The sequence below is a fragment of the Orcinus orca genome, chromosome 1, assembly GCF_937001465.1.
Source record: "Orcinus orca chromosome 1, mOrcOrc1.1, whole genome shotgun sequence".
Classification (NCBI taxonomy): domain Eukaryota; kingdom Metazoa; phylum Chordata; class Mammalia; order Artiodactyla; family Delphinidae; genus Orcinus; species Orcinus orca.
In genome coordinates, this window is record NC_064559.1 from 30,689,197 (window position 1) to 30,706,516 (window position 17,320).

A 17,320-nucleotide genomic window follows, 5' to 3' on the forward strand; every position below is an offset into this window, starting at 1 on the left:
GAGCCACAACTACTGAGCCCACGTGCCACAACTACTGAAGCCCGTGCGCGTAGAGCCTGTGCTCCGCAACGAGAAGCCACTGCAATGAGAAGCCCGTGCACCACAACAAAGAGTAGCCCCCGCTCTCCGCAACTAGAGAAAGCCGGCGAGCGGCAACAAAGACCCAACACAGCCAAGAATAAATAAATAAATAAAATTTAAAATAAATAAATACACTTTTTAAAATAATAAATAAATTAAAAGATCTCTGGAATTTGGAGGAAACAGAACATTTTAAAATATATCAATTATTATGAAAGTAATCTGATTTATTATAGATCATTTGAAAGAAAAAGGCCAGTGAAAAAAAAAGGAATAAAAAATCTATGTTCCTACCGAAAAAAAAGAAAGCTACAAACTTCCAGTTATAAGATAAATAAGTACTAGGGATGTAATGTACACTATGATAAATGTAGTTAACACTGCTGTACGTTATAAATGAGAGTGGTTGAGAGTAAATCCTAAGAGATCTCATCACAGAAAAATAAATTTGTTTTCTATTTCTTTAATTTTGTATCTATATGTGATGATGTTCACTAAACGTACTGTGGTAATATTTTCGTGATGTATGTAAGTCAAATCATTATGCTGCACACCTTAAACTTATACAGTGTGTGTGTCAATTACATCCCAATAAAACTGGGAGAATATATATATAAACTATAAACTAAATGTATATATATAAACTATATAAACAGACACTGTGTCAAAACCCTGAAACTACACAGAATAAGAAGTTTCCAGAAATATCTTTTTTCTCCTGCGGGAACTACAACCCAAAGTGTAGTAGATTTCATCTTTGTTGAGTCAGACTTCCTCAGCCCCCATCTCACCTGGAGTATTTAAAACTCATCCCCTTTATATAGACTCCTACAGTGTTCTTGGAAGTGAATGCAATGCTCAGGAGAAGGGCCCCCAGTCCTAAGCTGCTCTAGTGCTTGAGTCCCACCTTTGTCCCAAAAGACAACCCTGCACCCCAACAGGCTGTGTGCTCCCAGAAGGTCTGCATGGTTTTCAAGTCTTTTTGACACCCTCTTTCCCTTAAGGCAGAGGAAAAAAACATGCAAACATCACCCTTGAGAACGAGAAAAGTCAAACTAGCAGCCTAAGGGCTGCTCAAACCTTGGCCCATCTGGACCAACTTTGACCGAATGAAAACATTTTATAAAAGGAACTCCAGGTGTCTCAAGCACCTGGCCTCATAGGAAGTGAGGGGCAGCCAGATGAAGGGAGTTGCATTTAGTCCTTTTGCATCAGAGATTCTTCAGAAAGTGAGAGAGAAGTGTTTACATTAAAACACTTAACAAATTGCTTTTAGATACCCCTTCCCATCCATGGCTCCCACTAGGACCCTTTCTCCTCCACTCTAAACCCCCCACCACACACACACACATAGGCACAAAAGGTAACATGAATATAACTAAGAAATTATGCATTAAATGTGTCTCATGTTCCTCTCAACACTTAGCAGAAACACTAAGCAAAAAATAGATGCTCCATAAATACTAATCAATTGGTTACTTAATTGATCAACTAATAGGCCTTCTAAAGTTACTTATTATCAGAGAGAACCTGGACTTACACTGTAAACACTTTGTTCCTGTTTTACCCAGGAGATTATTTTCTATTTCAAGAGAGTCTCACAGTTTAAACTGAACTGTGAAAAATGAACCAAAACAGGCGGGCAGATACTTCTCATATTTTAGTCCACCCACAAAATTTGCGTTATGTCTGATGACATTTGTCAGATGCCACCAAGCCCTTCCTATCCATCATCCTCTCCCACATAGAACAGCCTGAAACTGCACATTTGCTTTCTGTCACCTAATAATTATTAATTTTATGGAAACTTTTAAAAGGAAAGAAAATGATAGGCAAAATATATTTCATCTAAAGCCCACTGAATGGTTGCTTTTTAAGACATAAGCACAGGCTTCTTTTCATCACTAAGAAATACAGGTATCACATTACATAGACCATTAAACCCATGAGTTTATCTTGAGAAATTTCATCGTACTCAGCCATAGGAAGACCCAGCGTTTGCTACTTAAAACGCTTATATTGGCTAGATACGTTTAAAGTAGAAAAAGTTATCCAGTGTGCATCTGGTTAAGGATCTGCAAGCAGGGATTCATATTTCTCATACTTTCACAGAAAATGAAAGTGATAATTAGCAAAATTAAAATCCTCTGAATCTACATGTGTAAGACAACTTCCCCTTTTTCCGTTATTTTTAATCCTCCAAGGAGTGGAAGAACCGAAAGAGATCTTTCAGTGTTGATTCAAAGAAACTAAAGTCTTTTTCTGTTCGGAAGAAGTAATTTCTTAAGGCAGCTTAGATAGTCTTTAAATAATGATACTTTGTAGAAAATCAAGTGTTAGTCATACCTTGGGAAATTAGATTCGATTTTATACTATGTAAATGTAAGTGCTTTTGATTCAAGCAATGATTGAGCTCTGTGCCTTCCTGGCATGGTGCTCAGCGCCCTAAGAAAAGGACACCCAACTATCGTCTTTCAATTTTCGTGACCTTCAAGTCCAGGACTGCTCCTTCATTCTTGTTCTCCTCCTCCAGGGCTATTTTAGGGAGGTTTGATGGGCCCCATATCCACGATCTATCCAAGCCAAAGCAAGGTTACTGATGGGATCTCCTCTCGTTATGTTTACCCTTGAGAGTTCTCTCGGGTCAGGAAAATGGGGCAGCTGCATGCTGGTGTCTATGCTGCCACCTCTGAGCCTTATAAGGAAAGACATCCCACGGAGAGGACCGCAGACCTGTGTCACATGCTGTGTCTGTGTGGTATTCATACTTTTTACATGTGGGGAGGGGAGCTCACAGACCCTCTGGAGAGAACATTAGGAAAACCCTGGACCCTCTTCCTGGAAGAAAAACACATGCACACAAAAATTCGGACTCTGAAGCCCATCCACGTACCCCTGTGTAGACCACACATGCAGCAGATCAATCTCATTTTTTGTGCTCTATCATAAAACTCTGTAAAATGGAAGAAAGTGAGAGTTCTGGGAAGATGATTAGAATGTGACATTCAGAAAGGAACTTTGATTTTTAGTTCAAAGCTGGCTGTGTATTGAAAGAAAAAAAAAACCTCTCCATCAACTTTTCCCTGCAGCCGAGAATGTTTGGATTTCATTTCAAAGTTCATCAATGGGAAAGCTCATTGGGAGTTCAGGGTGGTATTTCCAACAGAAACATTATGCTTTGATACCTCCCTGGTTAACCCCTCAAATCCTCCCAGAGCTGAATTTGGGTCAGATGACGATCTGGAGCTTGTAGTCTCTTTTTTTTTTTTTTTGGTGGGGTGGGTGCGTTGGGTCTTCATTGCTGCGCACCGTCTTTCTCTAGTTGTGGCGAGCGGGGGCTACTCTTCGTTGTAGTGCACGGGCTTCTCATTGCGGTGGCTTCTCTTGTAGAGCACAGGCTCTAGGCATGCAGCTCAATAGTTGTGGCACATGGGCTCAGTTGTTGTAGTTCTCGGGCTTCGTTGCTCTGCGGCATGTGGGATCTTCCCGGACCAGGGCTGGAACCCATGTCCCCTGCATTGGCAGGCAGATTCCTAACCACTGCGCCACCGGGGAAGCCCTGTAGCCTGTAGTCGCTTCATTGGCTTAGCTTACAGCAATGTCGTCTGTTTCTACCAACACTTTTGCAGTCCAGGTAGCACAGAATCCTCTGCTGCCTCTACATTGTTTTGAACATATCCCAGCTCTTTCCTGATCTGGAAGCCTCCCTGGTCCAGATGGAAATGAAGCCACTGCCTCCCATTTCTACGTAGGGACGGGGACGCGTCCTTAGAGCATCTGAGAAGCTGCTGGAACTAATCCACCCGGTCTTCCTCCCTAATGGGCGATTGGCAGACACCTAAAGAGCTATCGACTGGCCCAGACAGTCCAGCACCCTGGTCATTTTACGGGTCAGTGTGACCAAGGTATTGACCCAGGAACATTTGGGACCCTATACATATTGCCTCCGTGAAATTAACACTCTCTTTATGAGATCCCCCTCGTACCTGCTGTTTACTGAGGAAGGAAGCTATTTTTAACATCCTCAGAGACAGAACCTGATTGCTCCGTCTGCCTGAAGGACAAGTTCTCCCAATCTGCTTTTTGTTTCCATTGAGTTTGATTTTTATCTCTGCTTTGTTATGCCCATAGCTCTCAGGTAGTGTGTAATTCCATCGACATCCAGTATTTTATCTTGAAAAATAAATCATTATTTTATGGGGGGAAACGTTTTCCCAACGTGCTGCGTGTTGGCTACAGCTAACAGCGATTTGAGACTCTTAGCTGATGAAGCCATGAGCCCTAATAATATTGCCTCTACCCGGAGCTGGGCTGCTTCAGGAGTTTTATTAATGTAATAAAATGTAGCTTTTACAGTTATCTACAGTATGTAATTACAAATGCATATTATTGATATTATCAGTGTGATGCTTGAGGTTCCTTTTCCATTAATGGAAACTCTGCATTTTATATATTAGTTATACAAAGAATTAATGATGGTTTATACAAGTCTGTCTACAAGCAGACATTTTAGAAGCAATTATACTCATACTAGAGCAGTCCTCTCTTGAATAATGGTTTTGTTCCAAAAGACGATTTTAAATGCATTTGTTCATAAACATAACATGGTACTCTACAAGGAGTAAAATGAACACGGTCAGGAAAAGCTCAGTTTTACAAGAGAACAATAGGTGTGGAACATGGCAGCGGTTCTTGCGAAATTTCATCCAAAGATATTTTCCTTTGACTATATTCTTTGCATCCCTAAAAGTGTTGATAACAAGGACTCCGAACTCAACTTCCACCTTCCAGCCCACGCATCACAGGGGCTTCGAGGCACTAGTTCCGCCCCCAGTTGCCTGGATAACTGTACTCGTCGTTCAGATCCCCAGCTCAAGCTCCATTTGCTCAAGGAAGTTTTCCCTTACTAAGTCAGAGTCTCCGACTGTGAGTTTCTTAGCACCTTGTACATTTACCCAATACTGCGATTTTATGATTACTAATATTATTATGATTAATATCTATCTCCCCCATCTCTCCGCTTTGTGAAGGCAATGTCTTCTTGTGGTCCCCTCTCCAGTCCCCAGTGTCTTCAGTAACCAGCGTATAGTAGATCATGAATGATTGGGTGAATGAATGAGTGACTGAATCACAAAACATTGCCTCATGCCAGGCACTATAAGAGTCATGGACTCTGCCGCCAGACTTCCCAGTTTTGAATTCCATTTCTGCCACCTACAGCATGAACACATTTTCCACATCTATAAAATAGGAGAAATGATCATTCTTACCTTATGGGAGTGTTATGAAGTTTAGATAAGTTAATAGGTACAGATCACGTTGAATTGTGCTGGACACATGGGAAGCATGTATATATATCATTAAATAATAATAATTATTATTATTGTTGTTGTTACCTCTGACTTTAACAGTGATAAAGAAGATTCTTAAAAAAAACTAAAGACCTCTAAAACCATTATGGGGAATTCCCCGGCTTCCCAGCGGTTAGGACTCTGAGCTTTCACTGCTGGGGGCCTGGGTTTGAGCCCTCGTTGGGGAACTAAGATGCCACAACCCGTGCAGTGCTGCCCCCCCCCGCAAAAAAATAATTATGATGTTAAATCCCTGGAGTTCTTATCCTGACCCTTGTGGCAAATTTAATTTATGACCCAGCTGAGGACCCATCCCTTGACCAAGTACAGCACATGTCCTTGTTCACCATTTAAAAAATTTTTTTCCACTTTTACATTGCCTCTCCTTACTAGAATTTTAAACTCGCTTGCTGGTTCTGCACTTGCAGGTCGTGAAGAGGTTAATCGTGTCTGGATGACACTTCAGAAGTAAGCCCTGGTTCAGCAAGTGTCCCATAGGCTAGAGCTGAATTAACACGACCCCAGGCGCTACCGGTCCCATCGTTGGTGGCCTGACTCACTCTTGTCACTCATGCCCTGCAGGGGACCCCTCCGGACAGGCACTCAGAACAGCCTCCGCAGCTCTCCTGCTCTTTCCAACCCATTTGACTTTTCGTTTTCTTTTAATAAGGTATTTTATTTATTAATTTATTTTATTTATTTATTTTGGCCGCGTTGGGTCTTCGTTGCTGAGCGCGGGCTTTCTCTAGTTGCGGCGAGGAAGGACTACCCTGCGTTGCGGTGCACAGGCTGCTCATTGCGGTGGTTTCTCTCATTGTGGAGCGCGGGCTCTAGGCGCACGGGTTTCAGTAGTTGCAGTACGTGGGCTCAGTAGTTGTGGCGCACGGGCTTAGTTGCTCCGCGGCATGTGGGATCTTCCCAGACCAGGGCTTGAACCCGTGTCCTCTGCATCGGCAGGCAGACTCTCAACCACTGCACCACCAGGGAAGCCCTCTGGCCTATTTTTTTTTTTTTTTTTTTTTGCGGTACGTGGGCCTCTCACTGTTGTGGCCTCTCCCGTTGCGGAGCACAGGCTCCGGACGTGCAGGACCAGCGGCCATGGCTCACGGGCCCAGCCGCTCCGCGGCATGTGGGATCTTCCCAGACCGGGGCACGAACCCGTGTCCCCTGCATCGGCAGGCGGACTCTCAACCACTGCACCACCAGGGAAGCCCTGTGGCCCATTTCTTAAAAAGTTTTTTTTTATTGAAGTATAGTTGATTTACAATATCGTGTAAGTTTCAGGCGTACAGCACAGCGATTCAGTTATACGTGTACATGTATCTATTCTTTTTCAAAGTCTCTACCCATTTAGCTTATTACAGAGTATTGAGCAGAGTTCCCTGTGCTATACAGTAGGTCCTTGTTGGTTATCTGTTTCAGCCCATGATTTTTAAAACAATGCTAACTCCAGCTTGATTACAAAGCTACCACACAGGTCATCTCTAAAATTCAACGACATTAAGGGTTTAGTCTGGACTTCTTAAGCAAGCAGAGTTAAATGGAATTGGAATAAGAACTTTTGGTTTACGGAAGGTGAAGAAACTTCTAGAACACGTTTCTTCACAAAAATGGGATGGACCTCATCGGGCTCAAGAAATCCGAGGGGAAGAAGCGGTTGGCATCCTTATTTCAGAACTGGGAAGAAGGAGGGGAGGCCACGGTGTTCTGGGGGCAGTGGGCAGGTGTCAGCCCCCAATCTGGGCCCTCTGGGGCAGTTACCTCATCTAATTCACAGTGAGCACAGCCGCTGTGGTCTCATCTTCATTCGACAGATTAAAGACTCGATGCTCAGAAGAGTCACATCTTATGCTAAAGGTACCACAGATATCAGCTGGCAGAATTAATACCTGAACCCTGCGCTGACACACAAGTGCATGCTTTTCATAAAGCAGGATGGGTGCCCTGTGAAAACTGTCCCCTCATCTGCCTGAATAGGGAGCTCTTCACCATGGAATGACGTCCACATCCCTTTCCTGTCATACACTACAGCTACTGTTAATTTTCTTTTTTTTAATTCATTTTTATTGGAGTATAGTTGCTTTACAATGCTGTGTTAGTTTCTGCTGTACAGCAAAGTGAATCAGTTATACGTATAAATATATCCCCTCTTTTTTAGATTTCCTTCCCATTTAGGTCACCACAGAGCATTGAGTAGAGTTCCCTGTGCTAAACAGCAGGTTCTCATTAGTTATCTCTTTTATATATAGTATCATCGGTGTATATATGTCCATCCCAATCTCCCAATTCACCCCACCCCCCCTTTTCTCCCTTGGTAACCATAAGTTTGTTCTCTATGTCTGTGTCTCTGTTTCCGCTTTGCAAATAAGTTCATCCGTACCATTTTTCTAGATTCCACATATAAGCGATATTATATATTTGTTTTTCTCTTTCTGACTTACTTCACTCTTTATGACAGTCTCTAGGTCTATCCATGTCTCTGCAAATGGTACTATTTCATTCGCTACCATTAATTTTCTATCCATATTTCCCTTCTCACTTATCTTCTAGAACGCTAAAATTGACCTCCCCTCTGGGATTCGGTACCTCACACAGACACCCTCTTTCCCAGCTTTGTTCTCTTCTAGGTGACCTCCACCCACTAGGGACGTGGTGTGACCAGGTGTGACCGTTCCCAGCCCTCTGGGAATCTGAGCACACTTACTGACCCTTCTTCCCAGGATGCTCAGAGATCCTCTTGGATTTTGACATTTGACAGAAAAAACATGAATAAAACACATGTAAACTTGGTCTTGTTCACTGGTGACTATATAGTTATCACTCAACAAACTTCCACCCTCGGGAATCAAGCCCGGACCAGTGATGACAAATGACACCAGCATAACGACCACAGTAATTCACTGTCCTGTTTACAAATATCATTTAGCAAAGTCAAGGTTAAAGCCAGGTAATGGAACAAATTAAGGGTTGGTATTACGGGACCCTCCACAAGACTTGGCATCCACCTCAACTAAGACGCATAGCTATTATTTCATATTCATCTAAGATTTAAAATTTTTTTTCTCTGTAACAGCCTTAAAATACCTCAGGAGAGATTGTTGGAACCCTCGTGAAAACTTTTTTCAGAACTTTTAGCCCATAGAGTCTTTACTTTTTCAACTTACTTTTAAAACCCCGGACTATGGACAATTTAAGATTAGGACAAGAGGATTGCTTTTTTCATAACTAACAACAGAATCCCATGAGAGTCTGACCAGTGTTAGCCCGATGCTACCGTGTAATTCGCATTTATTATGGGGAAAAAAGTCCATTTGGACTTTTTTTAAAGAAGCCGTAGTGACAAGGTTCGCAGACATGAGCCCTGCCCTGACTGCGCAGAGGGAAGGCCGCTGAGCTTGGAGAGCCGGCAGGGCAGCCGGGATGTGTGCAGAGACTCTGCATCCTTGGTTTTAAAGGGAAAGATGTGAAAAGAGAAAAGTTCATTCTGAGATGAACGGGGGCGCTGTTTAACCTGCCCCCTTGGTAATCACCCTGTGTACGAAACGAAGGGCAAGCGGGCGCTGCATTTTCAAGAGCTCCACCTTTGGCGACACAGGATGTTTACAAATCCCTGGAGGGGAGGGTCAGGGTCCTCAGCCCACAGCCTCTGCTGACCGTCAACGCCACAGATCGGCAGTGATTTCACCCGATTAATAAATAACCACGGAGGTGAAAGAAACCATTTCACAATCTGCAAGTCGCCTCAATTTTCAAATTCCTCCAGGTCAAAAGCAATCACCAGCCAGGCTTTCTCCCCACCCCGGAAATATTTATTCTTCCTCTTCAGATGCGAACCATTCCAGAAGGTGAACAGAAACTACAGCAGGCGCGGCCTGCTTGTCCACAGCATTTACGTGCCTTACGTACCCTAAAAGTACGTAGCTTATTAATGATCTGAGCTTCCATCCTCTTCAATAAGCCGTTTTATTAGCATGACACTCCTTCACTTACAAGTGTCAAGCCATCTCGCCCTGTGTGAGCTTCCTTTCTGGTATTTAATATAAAGACAGAACAGTATTTATATCCCTCACAATAAGAGAATGGCTTGTTTTCAGGTTATACAGCCATGGTGTGATAAAGAAAGAAGGAACCTTATTTTCATTAAAAAACTTTAAAACTAAAAGTTCAAAGATAGGTTCTCCTCTCTTATTTCTTGTCAAAACATGACTTAAGACCCAAAACTAATCTACTTTCAATTTTGTTCCATATTTCAGTGCTGTCATAGTACTCAGCGGAGAGTATTGGAATACGATCATTTTTTATTTTGTTGATGTTACCGACAGCTTTATTTCACAAAGCAATCTTATACTACGTCTACCAGTGGTAGGGCACGGAGGTCAAATAGTCTATCCTTACAGGTAGCGAACTTATTAAACGGCACGTCTATTAAACCCGATGGACAACATAAAGAAACATTCCAGCAAAATACTTTAAACATAGTTCAATGAAGATATGGCCCCAAAGGGTAGTAAATAATTTAAACGGAGACCAGTAAGGAATTTGTTATACTTTTTACTAGCATCTTCAAAATTATATTTCAAACAAAGTGGTTAGAATAGACAGAAACACAAAAGCTGCAACGAAAGGCCCAGGTTCTATGGCAAACGTTCAAGAGTGTGGCTACTTCGATGCAAATCCCAACATTAATTGATCAACAGTTCTATTGCCAGGTTCATTTAAAATAATCTAGGTGTAAATATTACAAAATCGTGAGCTGAGATAACCGCTTTTAAAAAATCGTCTTCCTGACTGTCATTTTTATTCTTGTTTTGGAAAACGGTTGATTTTTAAATTCGATGTAAGATAACATTTATTCGTGACACAACTTCGCTTCTAAGAGAAAAAACTGCGTCAGAAGAGTAGTCAAAATAATGTGAAAATATTTTCTTAATTATTACATATTAAAATATTACATAATATTTTACATACACATCAAGTATTACATAATATCTGCTGTGAAAATAAATGTGATTACAAAGGATTAGAAAAAAAGTTTTGATAATGCAGGATTTTCTTTTTTCCCCTGGTATCTCTGGTAACTCTTCGATGATGAAAAAATTAAATCTATCATCCTTCTAATCACAGTGTTCCCCCCGTATTTGATTAACCACATTTACCAAAAAGAAAAAAGGGAATCCATGAAAGTGAACACAATTTCTTGTCCTCCTGTGCAAGCTGTGGGTTTTCTACCAAAATGACCAACTGAATCAGTGCCTTTTGATAAGTTTATCATAAGTAAGAGTATTTATGACATAAATAAGAGACAGAGTCTCTTCATGTTTTTTTAATAAATTTATTTTATTTTTGGCTGCATTGGGTCTTCGTTGCTGCGCGCGGGTTTTCTCTAGTTGCGGCAAGCAGGGGCTAATCTTCGTTTTGGTGCGCGGGCTTCTCATTACGGTGGCTTCTCTTGTTGCGGAGCACAGGCTCTAGCCGCACGGGCTTCAGTAGTTGTGGCACGCGGGCTCAGTAGTTGTGGCTCGTGGGCTCTAGAGCGTAGCCTCAGTAACTGTGGCGCACAGGCTTAGTTGCCCCCGTGACATGTGGGATCTTCCCGAACCAGGGCTCGAACCCATGTCCCCTGCATTGGCAGACGGATTCCCAACCACTGTGCCACCAGGGAAGTCCTGAGTCTCTTCATCTTGATGTTGGTTACCTGGTGTCTGACCAGGCAATTGGGTCCCTGATCTCTTACCAAGAATATAGATGACTTGATCAAGGGTCACTAGCAGATTCTCCTGGCAGGACAATTAATAAGATACAGAAACGTAAAACATGAGTTGTTAAAGTTAACAATTACCTCCCCACCCAGCATCACTCCACAGGCACCGTCCCTGCTTCAGCGCCCGGTAAATCATCTACCTAAATGCATTTGCACCCAATCATTTTTTAAAGTCACAATCTTTGCAGTGTCAACTTGTCAAGGGGTCAAAGGGAAGAGCAGGCAAGATTCCCACATCAATCTGCTTGTAGAAACCGTCTCATTTCATTTCAAATCACCTGCTGTGCTTGAAGCCGACGATGGACAAACCGTCTTCCTCCATAAAACCGTGACAGCCCAGGTCGAACTTGGGCCATCATTCATTGGGGCAAGTCAGGCCGCTTCTGTCATTAACTACTTTTAAACGGCTGTGCGGGGTTAAGTGATCTTGCAGGGCAGCCACAGATATAAATACTGTTTGGACAGTTTAATGTCGAGACCATTCCTCTGAGATGAAAACTGTGTAACCCAATAGAACAGTTGTCGATACGAGGATTAAGGTGCCTGTATTGTTACTGGGAGCCGTGCCTTTACACGGGTTTTGTGTACATGACCCCATAGGAGACTCTGAATGTTGTCCATCCACCTGACACAGCTCCTAGACAGTGTTCTGAGAATATTAAAAACGACTTCAGGCATTCAGAGGGCCACCCTCCGGTAGGCGTTCTTAGAGGGTTTACATTTGTCCTTGAGAGGCTGATGGGAAAATGAGAGCACCCTGCTGCTGTGGGAGGCTCCAGAGCCTCACGGTCAATTGGAATCTCAAAGGTCTACAGCTGGCCATAAAATCAGTGTGGGCAGTACGGTAACTTGTGCACAGAAGAGTCACGATAGAAGAAATAAGGCTGAAATGATGATCCCATCTCCTTTAGAGAGCTCTTTCCTGGAGGCAAACCCTGTAATATCTAAAGGTACTTAGCATATATGGGGCATGCACTGAGTGCTTTGCATGCATGACCTCATTTAAATCTCACGACCCAATGAGAAATCTATTTTTAGTCCCACTTTACAGGTGAGAAAGCTGTGGAGCAGAACTGGTAAAAATCTGCCCCCAGGTTGCACAGCTGGTAATGATGGAGAATAGAACAAATGTTGTGTCTGATTCAGGAACTAGTACAGTCAACTACGGCGCTAGACCACCTCTGCTATAATGATGCTCCTTGTGAGAAATTCCACTTGCTGGTCTTATAAAGTATTTATAATACACACTGGCTTAGGTCTCTTTAACATGCTTTAGCTGTGTGCAGAAACAGTCTGAATCATTAAAAGAAGAGAGTTGCTAAGTTACTCGGAGACCTCGAGAGAGTTAAATCCAACCAATATACAAATAACATGAAGACTTTCCAGGGGGGGTGTGGGCATGGATAGTTCTGAGAAAATCCATTTCGAAATCCTCAGTGTCAGTATGTTTTCTTTGCTAAAATTGGTCTACCTGAGTAAACATCGTACACATTCTAATTTTCTACCCCATTCACAACTGCAATTCTCCAACCTTACTTCAAAGGCACCCTCTCCACCCCCGGAGTCTTACCCGGCCCCCAGGGTGAAAATCTCCAAGTCACCAAAGACTATCTACCAGGTCCCTGAAGATCCCTCCACAATTTATCCTGTGAAGAAATGAATTTCAACCAAGAGGTTTCTGTGTTTAAAACTCATCTATCAGGACTTCCCTGGTGGCTCAGTGGTTAAGAATCCACCTGCCAGTGCAGGGGACAGGGGTTCAAGCCCCGGTCCGGGAAGATCCCACATGCCGTGGAGCAACTAAGCCCAAGAGCCACAACTACTGAGCCCACGTGCCACAACTACTGAAGCCTGCACGCCTAGAACCCGTGCTCTGCAACAAGAGAAGCCACCGCAATGAGAAGCCTGCGCACCGCAACGAAGAGTAACCCCCGCTCACTGCAACTAGAGAATGCCCGCGTGCAGCAATGAAGACCCAACGCAGCCAAAAATAAATACATAAAACAAATAAACTTTAAAAATAAATAAAACTCTATCTATCGAATGTTGTAATATACACTTACGGTATTTGATCGATTTCTAATGCTACCTCAATATGGGAGGAAAGTGTTAACCTTTAGCACCTCACAGTTGTAGGAATTGAAAACAAATTCAATTTACATGCAGAGTTTTGTAGCAGAGAATTACATGGTAACTAGTAAGGCTTTCAAACATAAAGATATTTCATCAGGATAAAATTCTGTGGGGAGTAAGAATGGAAATACAATGTCAGGAAGAAAAAAGAACAATGTTATAGAAGATGATGTTTTTTGAGTGGATGCCGCTGAAAAGCACCATGATATTCATATTCCTTAGGGTACATTCAAATCAAAGTTTCTCAAACCTCAGCACCATCGACATTTTGCCCTGATAATTCTTTCTTGCGCATTGCATTATAGGATGTTGAGCAGTGTCCCTGATCTACAGACGTACACACTCACGCACACGTGCACACTCACACACACGTACGCACGCACGCGCACATACGCGCGCACGCGTGCACACACGCACATACACACACAGAGTTGTGACCACCACAAATGCCTCCAGATGTTGCCCAAATGCTTCCCTGGGAGGCAAAACGGTCTCTGGTTGAGAATCCTTAAACAAGGGACCTAACATTTATTACACGTTTTCAAAATTTAGTATTTAAACTTATGATGAAAAATGTTAAATGTTCACTAGGAATGATGCAAGAGAGAACACAATTTTTCAAAATTATTTTTAGAGGAGTACATGGACAAACACATTTCGAGACCATTGAGTTCAATAGAAACATTCATGACCAATGTGGGGTGAGTGGAAAGAATGTGGGCCGAGTCTGGGACCCCAGGGGACCTTGGCTGGGGCTCATCCCTGTCAACCTTAACTGCCAGGTGACCCAGACCCACAGAATTTGAAGAGTAGCCGGACCATCCTAAAGGCAGGAGCAACACCATATTGGAACATGGCGACTTTGAATAATGAGCAGTTTGAAAGAAGCAGAAATAACAACGAGTGTGCACTATTCTTCAACAATTTCAAAGGGACATCTTTCGAGAAATAAATTGAGAAGGCCAGGTCCGGGAGAACATGAAGAATTTCCCAGAAATGTTAAGACCAAAAGGTCACAGACGACACAGAATTTCTGTGACTCTGTTGTAGTGTATCATGGTTATCCATGCTTACAGTGAACTTGCAAAATCGTTTCACTATAATCGTCTGGATACAAACTTGGGAGTCGAGTGGGTAGAGCCCAGGGGACCTTAGCTTCTCGTAGGCCTGATGAACAAGCCACACACGAGAAGCCAGGCCGGATGAGGCACCAAACCACCTATCAGACTGTGGCAGGAAAACCACAACCCTTAACAAAAACAAAAAAAATCAATGGAAACCATCCTGTTATTTTATATTAGTTATACCATCACCTAGCTACCTCTATTGTATAGTATCAGATATTTACAGTAATAATCCTCAAGTATCAACTAAATATCAAAGTGTAAGTACAACCTTCTTCTTGGATATCTTTAATGACTTGTTTTTTAATGACTCAACTAAGTTAAAAAAAAAAAGTTCATAGTAGCAGAACTAGGAGATGCAGATAGGCAAAACCGAGGAGATGAAATTACCCGTAAGCTCATCACTCAGAGATAACAAAAGTAGAATCTCGGGCATATTCTTTTGAAACTCTGTGTTAGAATTGGCACCTTGGGCTCTGCTCCAACCCCTGCTTTTTGCTAATAAACGCTCCAGATGCCCCCTTTTATTTTCATGGTCCTCTGCAATGATAATGCCCTTATGACGGGTCGTCTCTCGTGACCTTGGGGAGAGCATCGCTCCAGCTTTATAAGTGAGGCAGCAGAGGCCCGGGAAGCTCAGGGTCTCAAACCCACATCCTGTGCTCTGTCCTCTGAGCTACGAGCCTCCAAAAACGAAAGTAGCAACAGTCCTGGAAGCGGGCCGCATGTTCACTTCCAGGTGAGCTGCCAACGTGAAAACACTTTCATACATTTGATCCTAGTTAAGAAGGATCAAAGCAGAAACAGACTCAGAGACACAGAGAACAGACTTGCGGTTGGTTGCCAAGGAGGAGGGAGGTTGGGGTCAGCAAGTGCAAACTACTACCTACAGCATGGATGGACAACAAGGTCCTACTGTAGAGCACAGGGAACTATATTGAATATCCTGTGATAAACCATAATGGCAAAGAATATGAAAAAGAATGTAGGTATGTGTATAAGTGAATCCCTTTGCTGTACACCAGAAACTAACACAACGTTGTAAGTCAACTCTACTTCAATAGCAGAAGAGGATGAGCCAGCCAAGGGTGTATTTGGTACCTGAATCTTTAAAAGCAAAGAAAGTCAGGACGCTTCATCCTTGGATGTTCAGAGCAATCTTTCTGGAAAGTGCTACCTGGATTCTAACAGGCTGGACCTCCGTTGCTGCCTGTGTGAATACATCCATCCAGCCCCGGGGGTGGGGATTGGCAACACACAAACAAAGGCTTAACAACAAGAAGGTTAGTACTGATGAGAGGGGTGTGGTACCACGCCAGCCAAATGCTGCAGCGCCCAGCAAACAAAGGAACCGGCAGGGTCAGGAGACTAGCGTTCACACCCTCGCCTATGCGCCAGAGCGTCCTGGGCTCTGGGGACACAGCGAAGGTACAGACCAGGCAGCCAGGTGCATGGAGTCAAGCCAGGCAACTGGGAGCATAAACCCTTCTGCCCCTCCCTCGGCCGACAAGGCAAACTCTGTCCTCTGAGCCCCAGCTTCCTCGACGACAAAACGAAGGGAATGTCTAGTCCATTGTATGAAATCAGGCAATATGTCTAAACTACGTGGTACATAGTAGAATGTTTGTCGGCAGTGGATGTGCTCATGACCTTGACTGAGAGCTAACCAGGTCTGAGGGGCTGTGCCGTCACGTCACACGCATTAGTGCATTTAACCTCGTAACTCGGAGGCGTGGTAACTGGTCCAAGCACGTCAGGCACGGAGGGTAAGGTCAGTATTCAAATCCAGAGGACCCGGCTCCAGAGCTGGTGCTCAGGCATGCTCGAAGTCCATTAAATGAACAGCAAATCTCTAGGGATAACAACCTGCAAAGAGCTGGCGTTATCCGAGCATCTTCAAACGGGAATGTAATAACCACAATTAATGAGACCAGCTAGGGAATTCCCTGGTGGTCCAGTAGTTACGACTCCAAGCTTTCACTGCCGAGGGCACGGGTTCAGTCCCCGGTTGGGGAACTGAAATCCTGCAAGCCGCGTGTCTCGGCCAAAAAGAAGAAAAGAAAAAAAGAGACCGATTCTATGGAACTTCTACAGAAGTAGTATTTTTTACATGGAATTAGTACAGTGTGTTTTATAGAATAGATCAACAAAATAGCGATAATGCTGATTTTATTATTATGAGTTCAATGTCTGCCTGCCAGGGTTAGCACACGGTCACTACCTGCAGGGTGCACATCCCCTGGGGGTGAGGCCAGAGGGCTGCACTCTGCCCTTCTTGTCTAAGGACCGGGCAGGAGCTGAGCTTTCCCATGGGGGACTGGAAAACCAATGCTGGAAACTGAGAGGAGCCCCACCCTCTTGCCACCTGGATCCTCACCCTGGGCGGCCAAGTCTTCCCACCCTGGCAGCTGCACCTGAAGCAGACGCGCCCCTGCACCCCCATCCCATGGATGTAGCCTCTGCTTTCCTGGTCCCCAACCTCGGAGGGCCTTCCGTGCAGCGCGGCTGCTTCTCCATCCTCCTCTCCCGCCTCCCTCAGGGGTCCCCCTGCCACCCCACCTGCAGCTCCCTCTCCAAGCCCCCACCCCTCCCTCCTGCATCTTCAGTACATGGTCTTGCCTCCTTGCCTATGAACACAGACAGAGCCAGAACTCTCAGCTCTCGGGGCTCTACCTGCATCTCCCCACCTGCCCCCCAAGACCTCACCCTCTGTGGGCCAGGCACCACTGCACCGTGAGGACATGTGGAAGACACACTACAGGCTTGCCTCCGCCTGCCCCTCCTCTGCCCACGGTGAGGTCCTGTATCTGGCCTCAGACCATCCCCTCCTGAATCCCTCGGGGCCTTGGTCCATAAAGCATCCCCTCAGC

The 17,320-nt window shown here is 44.0% G+C and overlaps 1 long non-coding RNA gene across 1 annotated transcript in view; it reads right to left on the reverse strand.

The window, feature by feature from the left end:
- Positions 1 to 11,045: 11,045 nt before the first annotated feature.
- The window catches only part of LOC125962760 (uncharacterized), a 35,593-nt gene continuing 29,318 nt past the window's right edge, over positions 11,046 to 17,320 (reverse strand). Inside the window, exon 3 of the long non-coding RNA XR_007474473.1 lies at positions 11,046 to 11,209. This is a non-coding gene — a long non-coding RNA (uncharacterized LOC125962760). The remainder of the gene's footprint in view (positions 11,210 to 17,320) is intronic.